The following is a 12,575-nucleotide window of genomic DNA, read 5'->3' as shown; positions in this document are numbered from 1 at the left end:
GGCAGAGAGGCAGGCAGAGAGAGAGAGGGGGGGAAGCAGGCTCCCCGCTGAGCAGAGGGCCCCATGCGGGGCTCGATCCCAGAACCCTGAGATCACGACCCGAGCCGAAGGCAGAGGGTCAACCCACTGAGCCACCCAGACGCCCCAATAAATAAAATCTTTAAAAGAAATTGTTGTATTGACATGCAGTAAACAATCAATAAATGTTTATCAATTTACGCATAAGAGACTTGGTAAAAAAAATCCAAGGCCCACATTTAATAAGACAGAAGCCCCGAGGCCCATCTGCCCTGGGTAAGTTTCTATTGAAGCCTGCTCCACGATGCTGCACCTGGGCTAGCCGTTGGCGTTTTCCCGCCCAGAGGGCGGATCGGAGCGCGAGACCGGGAACCTAGTAGCGGAACCCCATCCCCCGCCCGGACTACATCTCCCAGCGGGAATCGCGTTCATTGCCCGGCAAGCAGCGTCCACTGGTATTAGTCTCAGAAGTCAGTACTGTCCGTTTTCCCTCACGGCTTTGCCTCGGCACTAAGTCATAAATGCAAGGTCTATGAACCCGCGAGGGAAAGGCTGCGGTGGTAGGTACTTTCGCTGTGCAGCACATTGGCGATAGTATTCCTCCCTCCCCCCGCTCAAGGGTTGGGGAGCTAGGCCTGTTTTGAATGGTTGGGCCACATCACGTGATGAGAGGAAGGCGGCCGCAGGGGAGCGACTCGTGGTGCCTTGTGAGGTCATCACAGCGCGACAAGCTGCAGTTGTGGGCATTCTGGATGCGGTATGTACTAGCCTCTTGACAACTCTGAGTACGAGAAATTTTATGAGATCTCCCTTATTTGCTCCTTCCCGGTGCCTAACCGCACCTCGGCGTTGTTGGCCTCTCTAGATGGCATGGGGGAGGCTGGAGGAAGCGACGTGCTCTGTGAGCGGACTGATGGGCCGGGAACGAGCGTCGCGTGGTGGCTCCTCCTTCGCGCGTGACGCAGAGGTCACGTGACGAACCAGGGCGCCTCTGCCGCCGCCGCCGCTTTGTAAGAGGCACATTGGCAGGTAACGAGCGGCGGCGGCGGAGGCGGCTGGTCCCGAATCCAGCGAGAACAGCAGCGGTAATTGGCACCCTCTCTCTCCTTTCCTGTTCCATGAGCCCTAAGTGTGGCAGCGTGCGTTTTCTAGTCCTGGGTTCAGCTCTTCTTTCCTCGAACCCTCTTCATACTGCCCCAGCGCCCACTCCTGAAGACCGGGCCAAGCGTCCCTCTCCAGCTTCACGCGTCCCCAGTATGCCCAGGCCCGGGCGCCTTCCTTCCTCTCTGTGCGGGCAGTCCTGTGCTTCTTCCTGCTTACCCCAGTCGTAGTCGGCCTGGCCCCACCCAACCCCAGGGGGCGCCTTCCCCCCCCCCCCCCCTTCGGGTTTCTGCCCTAGAGGGTGTGGTTTTCTCTCCCACCTCTGTCCCTGCCTGCCTCTCGGCTGGAGCACCCGCGCCGCTCTGATGTTTCCCATCCTGACCACCTTTAGGTTTTCACGCCTGTCGCTAATCTTGGGACTGGGCGTCCTAGAGCCCAACTTCTGCGCACTGTAGCTTTACTCGGTTTACCCGGAGGAATAGTTAGATTCTACTCCTTTTCATTCTGGGAGGTTTTGGTGTTAAGACTCTTGGGGACTTAGTTTTTCTCTTCAGTCCCGGTCCCTCTAGTCTGGTTTTATTATAGTTTTCTAATGTAGTTTTGAGAGCACCCTGTAAACCAAAGTTCTGCGTTATTCTCTCTTTAGTAAATTACGTTTCCGTTTCCTTTGCCTGTGGATCACTTTCCCACTTGGCTTTTCCACCTCTTCCCTTCGGTTTTCAGTCTTATTTTTTTGCCAGGGCTTCTTAAGTGCTGCCACTCTGGTCTCCTATCCTTGCTCTCTAGGAGTTGATCCCTCCTGTTTGACATAATCTTGTAGCTTCACCACCACCTCTGTTGGATATTGGTTTCTGCTTATATCCGAGGTATATGATCTGTTAGTATTTAGGCTTATTATCTTCAGCCCTTTTGTACACTAACAGTTGAGAGCTTTCGATGGTCTTTTTAAGGTATCCAACCATCTTTTATTCAGAGGGCATATAATTAACTTTTTGGGTGAACCCAGGCCTTTTATATTTTCTCTTCAGTTATGGTATACTTTTAATTAATTATTAATTAACGTTTATGGTATACTTTTTAAACCAAGAGTTATGTCAGTAGTGTATTCCTCACTTTTTGTCATGCACTGTACGTCCTAATTTTTAGTGTCATTTTGTCTAATACAGGTGGAGGGAAGATGGACCTAATACCTAAGTTCTCCTGTATCCTCGGCATTGGGTGCCTAGATTGGCATGGTACTTAACTGTTTCGGGAAAGGGAATAAATTCCACTCTCTGGAGACCATAGAGTTTTATAGTCCACCAGTATCTCTTATGTACTTGCAGGGCCCCTTGGCTGGGTCTGTCATCCTTATATTTCTGTGAACACTATAGGCAGAACTGATTAGTCTCCCACATTGCTCTTCTACTTATCTCCAGTATGTTCCATGTGATTTTTCCTTGTTAAGGCTGGTTCACATGGGTGATGAGATTTCCCCCATCTCTGTCTTGCTAGTTTTCCACAGCTCTGATTTCCCATTTGCTTCCGTGTTGCTTCTGACCCTCAGAAATGAAACAATTCAGAGAAGGGAGGTTTTTTGTGTGTGTGTGTGTGTATGAAATACAGCTGGAAATGGTGGCATGGAAATGAGGCCATGGGAAAGGGTTGTGATAATTGCCTCTCCTGTCTGTTTCCTGCTGTTCTGGTTTCCTCTAGCCTCTCTCTTTAAATGTGGGCTGTACCAGCAGCAGTCACATGGAGCTGCCTTTAGAACAAGGCTAGAACAACAATAACACCTCGTTTTCCTTTCCTGGTAACTGATGGCAGCCTGTGCAGTGCTCACCAGCAGTGTCTCTTGGTATTAGCCTGAGTGACTTTTATTGTTTAGGGAGAAATGGTAGAACAAGAAGAAGAATGGTTAATTTCAGTAGGCCCTTGTGTTTTCATGGGAAGGAACTGGTTGCTATCTCTACTACTTTAACAGTACACTACATGTAGAAAGTATAAACCAGTGTTGAAGTTTTAAACTGTTATGAAGTGAAGCCTTCACTTTGGAAGTGTTAAGTCTTGAAGTATTGATTCCCCAGTCCTTTTTATTTTATTTTTGTAAGGATTTTATGTATTTCTAGAGCTTGACTGTGTGCAAGTGGAGGAGGGGGGATGAGATGGGAGGGAGGAGCAGGAGGAGAGGAACTAGAAGACTGCTGCTGAGTGTGGATCCCCACCCACGGTTTGATCCCACAACCCTGAGATCATGACCTGAGCTGAAATGAAGAGTTGTATGCTTAATCCGCTGAGCCATCCAGGTGCCTCAAGTACTGAATCCTTTTTTATTTTTTTTTATTTTATTTTTTTAAAGATTTTATTTATTTATTTGACAGAGAGAGATCACAAGTAGGCAGAGAGGCAGGCAGAGAGAGAGGAAGGGAAGCAGGCTCCCTGCTGAGCAGAGAGCCCGACGTGGGACTCGATCCCAGGACCCTGAGATCATGACCTGAGCCGAAGGCAGCGGCTTAACCCACTGAGCCACCCAGGCGCCCCCTGAATCCTTTTTTAAATTTTTAATTTATTTTTATTTTTTTTAAAGATTTTATTTATTTATTTGACAGAGATTACAGGTAGGCAGAGAAGCAGGCAGAGAGGGAGGAAGCAGGCTCCCCGCTGAGGAGAGAACCGGATGCGGGTGCTCAATCCCAGGACGCTGGGATCATGACCCGAGCCAAAGGCTTTAATCCACTGAGCCACCTAGGCACCCCGAATCCTTTTTAAAAATGGTGACTTAAGATGTGTTGTTGTTATAAGACACCTTTTTTTTTCTCTTAAAGATTTTATTTATTTGAGTGAGAGAGAGCATGAGAGGGAGGGTCAGAGGGAGAAGCAGACTCCCTGTGGAGCTGGGAGCCCGCTGTGGGACTGGAGCCCGCTGTGGGACTCGATCCTGATCCCGGGATTCCGGGATTATGACCTGAGCTGAAGGCAGTCGCTTAACCAACTGAGCCACCCAGGTGCTCTACTTTTTTTGGTTTTGGTGTAAGCCTGTTGAAGAGGTTTGAGGAATGCCTGCTCAAAAGGAGTCTACATGAATTCACAGATCGTAAAGTTGCTCTTTCTTACATCTTACTTTTTTTATTAATCTTGTGAGATCATTAGTTGGCTCTTCGTTAATTCGAGTAAATGGAGTGTGGCGTGTATGGCACTGGTTGTGTTGACTGGTAAGGTGGTGGATCACTGATAGGTGTTACCTCCCTCCCTGCTCCCCAACCCATAGGAGAGTGAAGATATGAAGGAAGGCAAAGAGAAGACTTAGAGGGAATATCACCACGTAAGCCTGGGGTTAGTTCTGAAATAATTTTGGCACAACTCAAATATTTAGGAATGGAATCCCCCCCCCTTTTTTTTTAAGCCCAAGAATGAAATTAATCAGCTTTGGGTGGTGTTGTTGCTGCTGTTGTTTTTAATTTAAAAAAATAAAACTTTAGGGGCGCCTGGGTGGCTCAGTGGGTTGGGCCTCTGCCTTTGGCTTGGGTCGTGATCCCGGGGTCCTGGGATCGAGCCCCGGGTCGGGCTCTCTGTTCAGCAGGGAGCCTGCTTCCCTTCCTCTCTCTCTGCCTGCCTCTCTGCCTACTTGTGATCTCTCTCTGTCAAATAAATAAAAATCTTTAAAAAAAAAAAAACTTAAAAAAAATTTTTTTTTTAATATTTAGAGAGAGAGGGTGTGAGTGAGGGCAGGGACAGGGGTGGAGAGAATCTCAAGCTGACTTCATGCTGAGCACAGAGCCTGTTGTGGGGTTTGATCTCAACCCTGGGATCATACCTGAGCCAAAGGCAGATGCTTAACTGACCTAGCCATCCAGGCATCCCAAAAATAAAAAATGTGGGGGGGGGAGGTAATTTATTTGAGGTAAACATTTTTTTGACATGGATTTTTTGAAGACCAGGTTTGTGAATTTGTTGCTGACATGGCATGTATGCTAGAGTGAGTTTTAATTTTCGGATAACTCATTTCCTTTCTTTCTTTTTTTTTTTTTTTTTAAGATTTATTTATTTGACAGAGACAGCAAGAGAGGGAACGCGAGCAAGGGGAGTGGGAGAGGGAGAAGCAACACTCCCCCTCCCCAAGGGAGCCCAATGGAGGACTCCATCCCAGGACCCTGGGATCATGACCTGAGCTGAAGGCAGGCGCTTAACGACTGAACCACCCAGGTGCCCCTGGATAACTCACTTTCATACTGGGTGATAAAATCAGTTGAATTGGAACTTAGTATCTATTTGGAATTTATGAAATGGGGCTTAAAGGAGTAGATGTTTCATTTAAGACTATGTAGAGTTCTTAGAAAAGTTGTTAGGAATGTGTGGCTTTTCTTCATTTGGAACTCTGAAAGCAATAGAACGTGTATTTGAATGGGTCTAAAACAAAATTTTATGAGAAGATTTTCAGATTTATAGAGGAGAGACTTTCATTTGGATTTAGTTCCAAGTTACTGTTGCTGCAGCCTTGTTTCTTACTATTAACAGTTGTTATTATTAATCTGTTTTTAACTAAGATGTCACATAGGAACTTTCAAGTTATACTGTATGGGGTCACCTGGGTGGCTCAGTCTGTTGAGCATCCAACTCTTGGTTTTGGCTCAGGTTGTGTTCTCATGAGGCCAGGGATGGAGATCCTGTTTCTAGCTCTATGCTCAGTGGGGAGTCTGCTTGAAGATATTCTCCATTTGCCCTCCTTCCCTGCCCCCCACTGCTTGCACAGCACATGTGTGCACTCTTTTTCTCTCCCTATCTCTCTTTCTCAAGTAAATCTTTTTTTTTTTTTTTTTTTAATTTTATTTATTTATTTGACAGAGATCACAAGTAGGCAGAGAGGCAGGCGGAGAGAGGGGGGCAAGCAGGCTCCCCGCTGAGCAGGGAACCTGATGCCGGACTCGATCCCAGGACCCTGAGATCATGACCTGCGCTGAAGGCAGGGGCTTAACCCACTGAGCCACCAGGCGCCCCTCAAATAAATAAATCTTTAAAAAGAATAAAGTTACATGGTGTGTCCACAGTCCAGTAATACTAAGAACATTACTCAGAATTTTTTACATATAATCTCAATCTTATCAGGTCACTCCTAGATATTATATGTGTGAGAACTCTTAGGAGCTCAGAATTGCTTCTTGTTAATGGTGTTTTTCTCCCTCTCTGTCTTCTTTCTCTCCACACGCTCCCTCCCTTTTTAAAATTTTTATTTCTCTTCCCGTTATTTTCTCTCCATTTTATTTTTCTGCTTCCTTCTGCCCTTTCATCCCCATACCAAAAAAACTCTCAACACTCAGTCTCAACTGAGGACCTTCTGACAGTACTTGCCACGTAACATGCTGCTGCCAGGCAAGCAGATGAAAACCTAAAATATCTTTGCAACCTCTTTTCATGGGCTTGGGCAAGGTGCATAGTGCTGTCTGTGTTGTGTGTCTACCTAGCTGGAACATGTGCTCTTTGAAGGGTGCGATCTTTAATTTGCTAAGAGTGTTTGGTATTTTCAAATCATTAAGCAAGAGAATAAGTGGGCTTAAAAAAAAAAATACAGGTTTAGCTTAAATAGGGTGTAGGGGAAAAAAAAAAACCACTGGCTTTAGGATTGATTGACAGGCATTCCATTACATTGTTTTTAGACCAAATCAGTTTGTTCCTCCTCTTTTGAAATTTCCATTTTATGGAAGTTTTTAGGGTCAGGCTGTCTGGTACTATTTTACCTAAGAAAATACATTTTAGAAAATCTGAGAAAATCAAAAGATAAAAATGACTTAATCGTGGTTTAACATTTTAGTAGAAATTCTTTTTTAATTTTTAATTTTTTAAAAGATTTTACTAATCTGAGAGGGAGAGAGCAGGAGCAGGGGGGAGGGAGAGGAAGAAACAGACACCCCGCTTAGCAGGGAGCCCAATGTGGGCTTGATCCCAGGACTGTGAGATCACAACCTGAGCCAAAGGCAGACAGCTAACTAACTGAGCCACCCAGGCGCCCCTGAAACCCTTTCTTTCTTTCTTTTTTTAAAGATTTGTTTGTTTTAGAGAGAGAGAATGTGAATGAGGGAGGGGAGGGGTAGGGGGTGGAAGAGAGAATCCCAAGTGCGCGCCACAGAGTCCGACTGCGCTCCATCTCATGACCTTGAGACATGACCCTAGCTGAAACAAAGAGTTGAGATGCCACCAAGCACCCCAGAAATCCGTTTTTTTCTTTATGTAAAGTGTATATTTAAAAAAAAAAAAAGGAATAATACTTTTATACTTAATGATTTTTATTGAGAAATAGAGAATACGTACCAAAAAAGTTCTATGGGGAATAAAAACACATGTAGAGTTTTCAAAAACAAGAATAAAATGACTAGCCAAGAAGTAGAGTATTATTACTGGTGGGGGGAACACCTGGGTGGCTCAGTTGGTTTGGCGCCTGCTTTCAGCTCAGATCCTAGGGTCCTGGGATCCAGCTCCGCATGGGGCTCCCTGCTCAGGGGGGAGGCTGGTTCTTCTTCTCCCTACCTTTTGTTCTCCCTGCTTGTGCTCTGTCTCTTTCAAGGAAAATCTTTTTTTTTTTTTTTTAAAGATTTTATTTATTTATTTGACAGAGACAGCGAGAGAGGGAACCCAAGCAGGGGGAGTGGGAGAGGGAGAAGCAGGCTCCCCGCAGAGCAGGGAGTCTGAGAAGGGTTTCGATCCCAGGATCCTGGGATCATGACCTGAGCTGAAGGCAGAGGCTTAACCCACTGAGCCACCCAGGTGCCCCTATATATCTTTTTTTTAAACATTTTTTAGATTTTTTTTTTTTTTTAAGATTTTATTTATTTGACAGATCACAAGTAGGCAGAGAAGCAGGCAGAGAGAGATGGTGAAGCAGGCTCCCCACCGAGCAGAGAGACCGATTTGGGGCTCCATCCCAGGATCTTGCGATCATGACCTGAGCTGAGCACAGGTGCTTTAACCCACTGAGCCACCCAGGTGCCCCCATTTTTTAGAATTTTTATTCCATAAATAATACATAGTTTAATATTGCCATTTTCAGTCTTGAATTATTCATTCAAAGTAAACTGCTCACAATGTGGGGTTCAAACTCAAACCCTGAGATCAAGAGCCCCATGTTCTACCAGCTGAGTCAGCCAGGCCCCCCTCAATCTTGTTTTAAATGGAAGTTTTTTTTATACTTCTTTGACTCTTAAATGTTTTAGATTCATTCATGTTGATTCTGTCAGTCATTTTGAGTAGTGTGGTACTCCATTGTAAGGATATGTTACATCTTACTCTGTTGTGATTGATGTTTGTGTCATTTCCAGTTTCTTGTGATTAGAAATTTTTACTTGTCTCTTTGTGAACATTTGTACAACCTCACCCTCCCCCCAAAACAAACTGATTTCTTGAGACTGTGTAACTGGGACTGGAGCTTTTGGGTTGTGTTTGTAGCATATATAACTTTATTAGGTAATCCCAAGCTGTGTTGTACAGGGTCTTCATCTTAACTACAGAACACAGAAAATTGATGATTTTTTCAGTTCTCTTCAGGGTGTACATAATTGATCTCATTCTAGAAGCCTAGGGAAGAAGTTTAATTCATGCATACAATGAATACCTTAGACATTAGTACTTATTTCTGAAGAGTGAGTTGATAAGGAGTTCCAAGTCCTTATCTAAATTGGGTATTGCTTTAATTTTTAAATGTTTTTGGCAATTCTTTTTTTTTTTTTTTAAAGATTTATTTATTTATTTATTTGACCGAGAGAGATCACAAGTAGACAGAGAGGTAGGCAGAGAGAGAGAGAGAGAGGGAAGCAGGTTCCCTGCTGAGCAGAGAGCCCGATGTGGGACTCGATCCCAGGATCCTGAGATCATGACCCGAGCCGAAGGCAGCGGCTTAACCCACTGAGCCACCCAGGCGCCCCTGTTTTTGGCAATTCTAATGGGATATTTTAGATAAACCTTTTATGAACACCACACAGCCGGATTTTGTTTTGCTGATATCTCCTGCCAAATTCTCTTTTAACTGGAGCATGAAGACTCTCATTGTTGATTATAATTTCAGATATTTTGTATATATTTTTTGGCATCAGAGTCTTCGCTTGCCTTGTGTTTATTGTTTTTCTGTTCTTTTTGCAGTTCTGATTATTTTTTTTGTTTGGTTTCCTTCAACTTTTTAATATTTTTCAAATCTATGAAAGCTGAAAGACTATTATGAACACATGTATACCTTTGACCTGGAGTCTCTACTTAGTATTTTGCTACATTGACTTTTCTTTCTACTATTCACATTATCTTTTTTTTTTTTTAAAGATTTTATTTATTTGTAAGAGAGATGGTGAGAGTGGGAACACAAGCAGGGGGAGTGGAAGAGGGAGAAGCAGTCTTCCTGCTGAGCAGGGAGCCTGATGTGGGGCTCGATTCCAGGATCCTTGGATCATGACCTGAGCCAAAAGCAGAGGCTTAACTACTGAACCACCCAGGTGCCCCTCTGCACATTATTTTTTGAGGCTGAATGTTTTGAAAGTAAAGTGAAACATCTTAACATTTATGCCTAAATATGTCCTTAGGAAGTACCTCTTTACAAGAAAGCTTCTCTTAAAAATAATAACAGGGGGTGCCTGGGTGGCTCAGTGGGTTAAAGCCTCTGCCTTCATCGGGCTCTCTGCTTAGCTGGGAGCCTGCTTCCCTTCCTCTCTCTCTGTTTGTCTCTCTGCCTACTTGTGGTCTCTGTCAAATATTGAATGGAATCTTAAAAAAAAAGAAAAAATAATAACAATAATCTAATTCTACCTGGGAAAGTGAATAAATATAATGAATTATATCAATAATACCTGATAAAAACTCAAACGTTTAGATTTCCCAGTTCACAAAATGTCTTTTTGTAACTTGTTAGTATCCAATCAGAGTTTCTGATTTCCCTTATTTATGTATTGTCAGTGAAGAATAATCTTGAATGATAATCCATTTAAGTGATTATTTTGTCATTTATCAGGCATAATTGCCAGTCAGAGTATCTGATAAGTAAGATAACTACTGCTGGCATTTAGCTTTTTTTTTTTTTTTTTTTAAGATTTTATTTATTTGACACAGAGAGATCGCAAGTAGGCAGAGGTGGGGGGCGCGAAGCAGGCTCCCCGCCGAGCAGAGAGCCCGATGCGGGGCTGGATCCCAGGACCCTGAGATCATGACCCGAGCCGAAGGCAGAGGCTTAACCCACTGAGCCACCCAGGCGCCCCTGTATCTTGTTAATCTTATGCAGACCCCAGGTTTTGAAAAAATGATGCAAAGTCTTTTTGATATGTGGGAATAATGGTAAACTGTTACATAGATAAAAAATTTAGAAAGGAAATTTTTTTTTCTTTAAATTTTGTTTAATTTTTGCAAAGAGGGGAGAGAGGAGGGGGAGGGACCATGAGCAGGGGATGGGGCAGAGGGAGAAGCAGACTCCCCACTGAGTTGGGAGCCTGATGTGTACTTCATCCCAGGACTCTGGGATCATGACCTGAGCCAAAGGCAGATGCTTAACTGACTGAGCCATCCAGGCACCTTAAAAGTAAATTCTCATGGCATTTTATTTCTGTGAAATGTTCAGAGTATAGCTTAACTTAGATTAGGCCTGAAAAGTAGTTTGTTGTTGTTAATGGTATGTGCTCCTTGGACACCTTCATAGCTCAGTCGGTGAAGTGTCTGCCTTCACCTCAGTCACGATCCCAGCCGAGGTCCTGGGATGAGGCCCGCACCAGGCTCCCTGCTCAATGGGGGAGCCTGCTTTTTCCTCTCCCTCTGCCTGCCACTCCCCCTACTTGTGCTCTCTGCATCCCTCTGACAAATAAGTAAAATCTTAAAATAAAATTTAAAAAAAAAATTTTTTTTTGGTCCTAAACAGGTGTTCACCTGCTTTTTAATGTTACTTGGCAGCAACTGTTACGTGCTACTGATAGAGCACCGTCCCTGTTCTCTCAGTGCTTACATTCAAATGGGAAGACAAGTAGGGTGTTTAGGAATAGGAATCCATTTGGGAGCCACAGAGGGAAGCACTATCAATTGAGTTTGGATATCAATTGAGTTTGGGAAGGCGTCCTTGAAGCAGTGGGAGACTGAGCCTTACTTTTCCTATAGTCTTCTTATAGGATCCATAATGGCCAAATTCCTGAAGTTATAATTGTTTCTTTTGTTGAAACACTTTGAATTTTAAGCTTTGCTGGCTTAGAGAAGCGTTTGACTCTTCATCTCAGGGTTGTGACTTGGAGCCCCAGGCTGGGTGTAGAGATTACTTAAAAATAAAATTTTGAGATGTACCTTGGTGGTGCAGTTGGTGAAGTGTCTGACTCTTGGTTTTAGCTCACATCGTGTTCTCAGGGTCTTGAGATCAAGCCCAGTATCGGGTCTCTCTGTGCTCAGAATGGAGTCTGCTCCAGATTCTCTCCCTCTCCTTCCAACTCTGTTCCTCCCCCCGCCCCCAGGCTTGCTCTAAAATAAATTAAATAAAATCTTTAAAAAAAATAAAATCTTTGAAAATTAAAGAAAAAGGGGCATCTGGGTGGCTTGGTCAGTTAAGCGTCCCACTGTTGATTTCATCTCAGGTCTTGATATCAGCGTTGCGTGTTCAAGCCCCTCCTTGGGCTCCATGCTGGGAGTGGAGCCTCCTTTAAAGAAGAAAAGAAAAAAAAAATAACCCTGGAATTTTGTATCCATAGGTCAGTTTTATTAGAATTTTTTTTTTCTAAGATTTTATTTATTTACTTGACAGAGAGATCACAAGTAGGCAGAGAAGCAGGCAGAGAGAGGGGGGGAAGCAGGCTCCCCGCCGAGCAGACAGCCCGATGGCGGGCCTCGATCCCAGGACCCAGAGACCATGACCCGAGCCGAAGGCAGAGGCCCAACCCGTTGAGCCACCCAGGTGCCCCGAATTTGTTATTTTGATTATTGTATTATTGTATCTTCTGTTTGGCCATGATTGGTGGTTTAGTTGTAGCAGCTAGTGAAAAAAACTGTTATTATACTTATTTATTTATTGAGAGATTTTTTTACTTGAGAGAGAGTGCATGAGCATGGGGAGGAACAGAGGAGGAGGGAATAGATGACTCTGCTGGGCGGGGAGCCTGACATGGGCCTGGATTGCAGGACCCTGAGATCATGACGAGCTGAAGGCAGCCGCTTAACCGACTGAGGCGCCCAGGTGCCCCTATCATTCATCTATCTATCTATCTATCTATTTATTTTTAAAGATTTTATTTATTCATCTGACAGATCACAAGTAGGCAGAGAGGCAGGCAGAGAGAGAAGAAGGGAAGCAGGACCCCTGTGGGGCAGAGAGCCTGATGTGGGGCTCGATCCTAGGGCCCTGGGATCATGACCTGAGCGGAAGGCAGAGCTTTAACCCACTGAGCCACCCAGACGCCCCTATCATTTAATTAATTAATTATTATTTTTTTAAGATTTTATTTATTTGACAGAGATCACAAGTAGGCAGAGAGGCAGGCAGAAAG

The 12,575-nt window shown here is 44.3% G+C and overlaps 1 protein-coding gene across 3 annotated transcripts in view; it reads left to right on the top strand.

Annotated features, from left to right (window-relative positions):
• Positions 1-992: 992 nt before the first annotated feature.
• The window catches only part of LOC111145641 (ubiquitin associated protein 2), a 138,802-nt gene continuing 127,219 nt past the window's right edge, over positions 993-12,575 (top strand). For all 3 annotated transcript variants that reach the window (XM_022500691.1, XM_022500693.1, XM_022500690.1), the window contains exon 1: positions 993-1,103. The gene's annotated coding sequence lies outside the window, so the exon portion shown is untranslated. The remainder of the gene's footprint in view (positions 1,104-12,575) is intronic.

The sequence above is a fragment of the Enhydra lutris genome, unplaced genomic scaffold, assembly GCF_002288905.1.
Source record: "Enhydra lutris kenyoni isolate GAN:26980312 unplaced genomic scaffold, ASM228890v2 scaffoldscaffold13, whole genome shotgun sequence".
Lineage (NCBI taxonomy): Eukaryota > Metazoa > Chordata > Mammalia > Carnivora > Mustelidae > Enhydra > Enhydra lutris.
The sequence above is the reverse complement of the archived record's forward strand: the minus strand, read 5'-3'. Positions and strand labels throughout refer to the sequence as shown.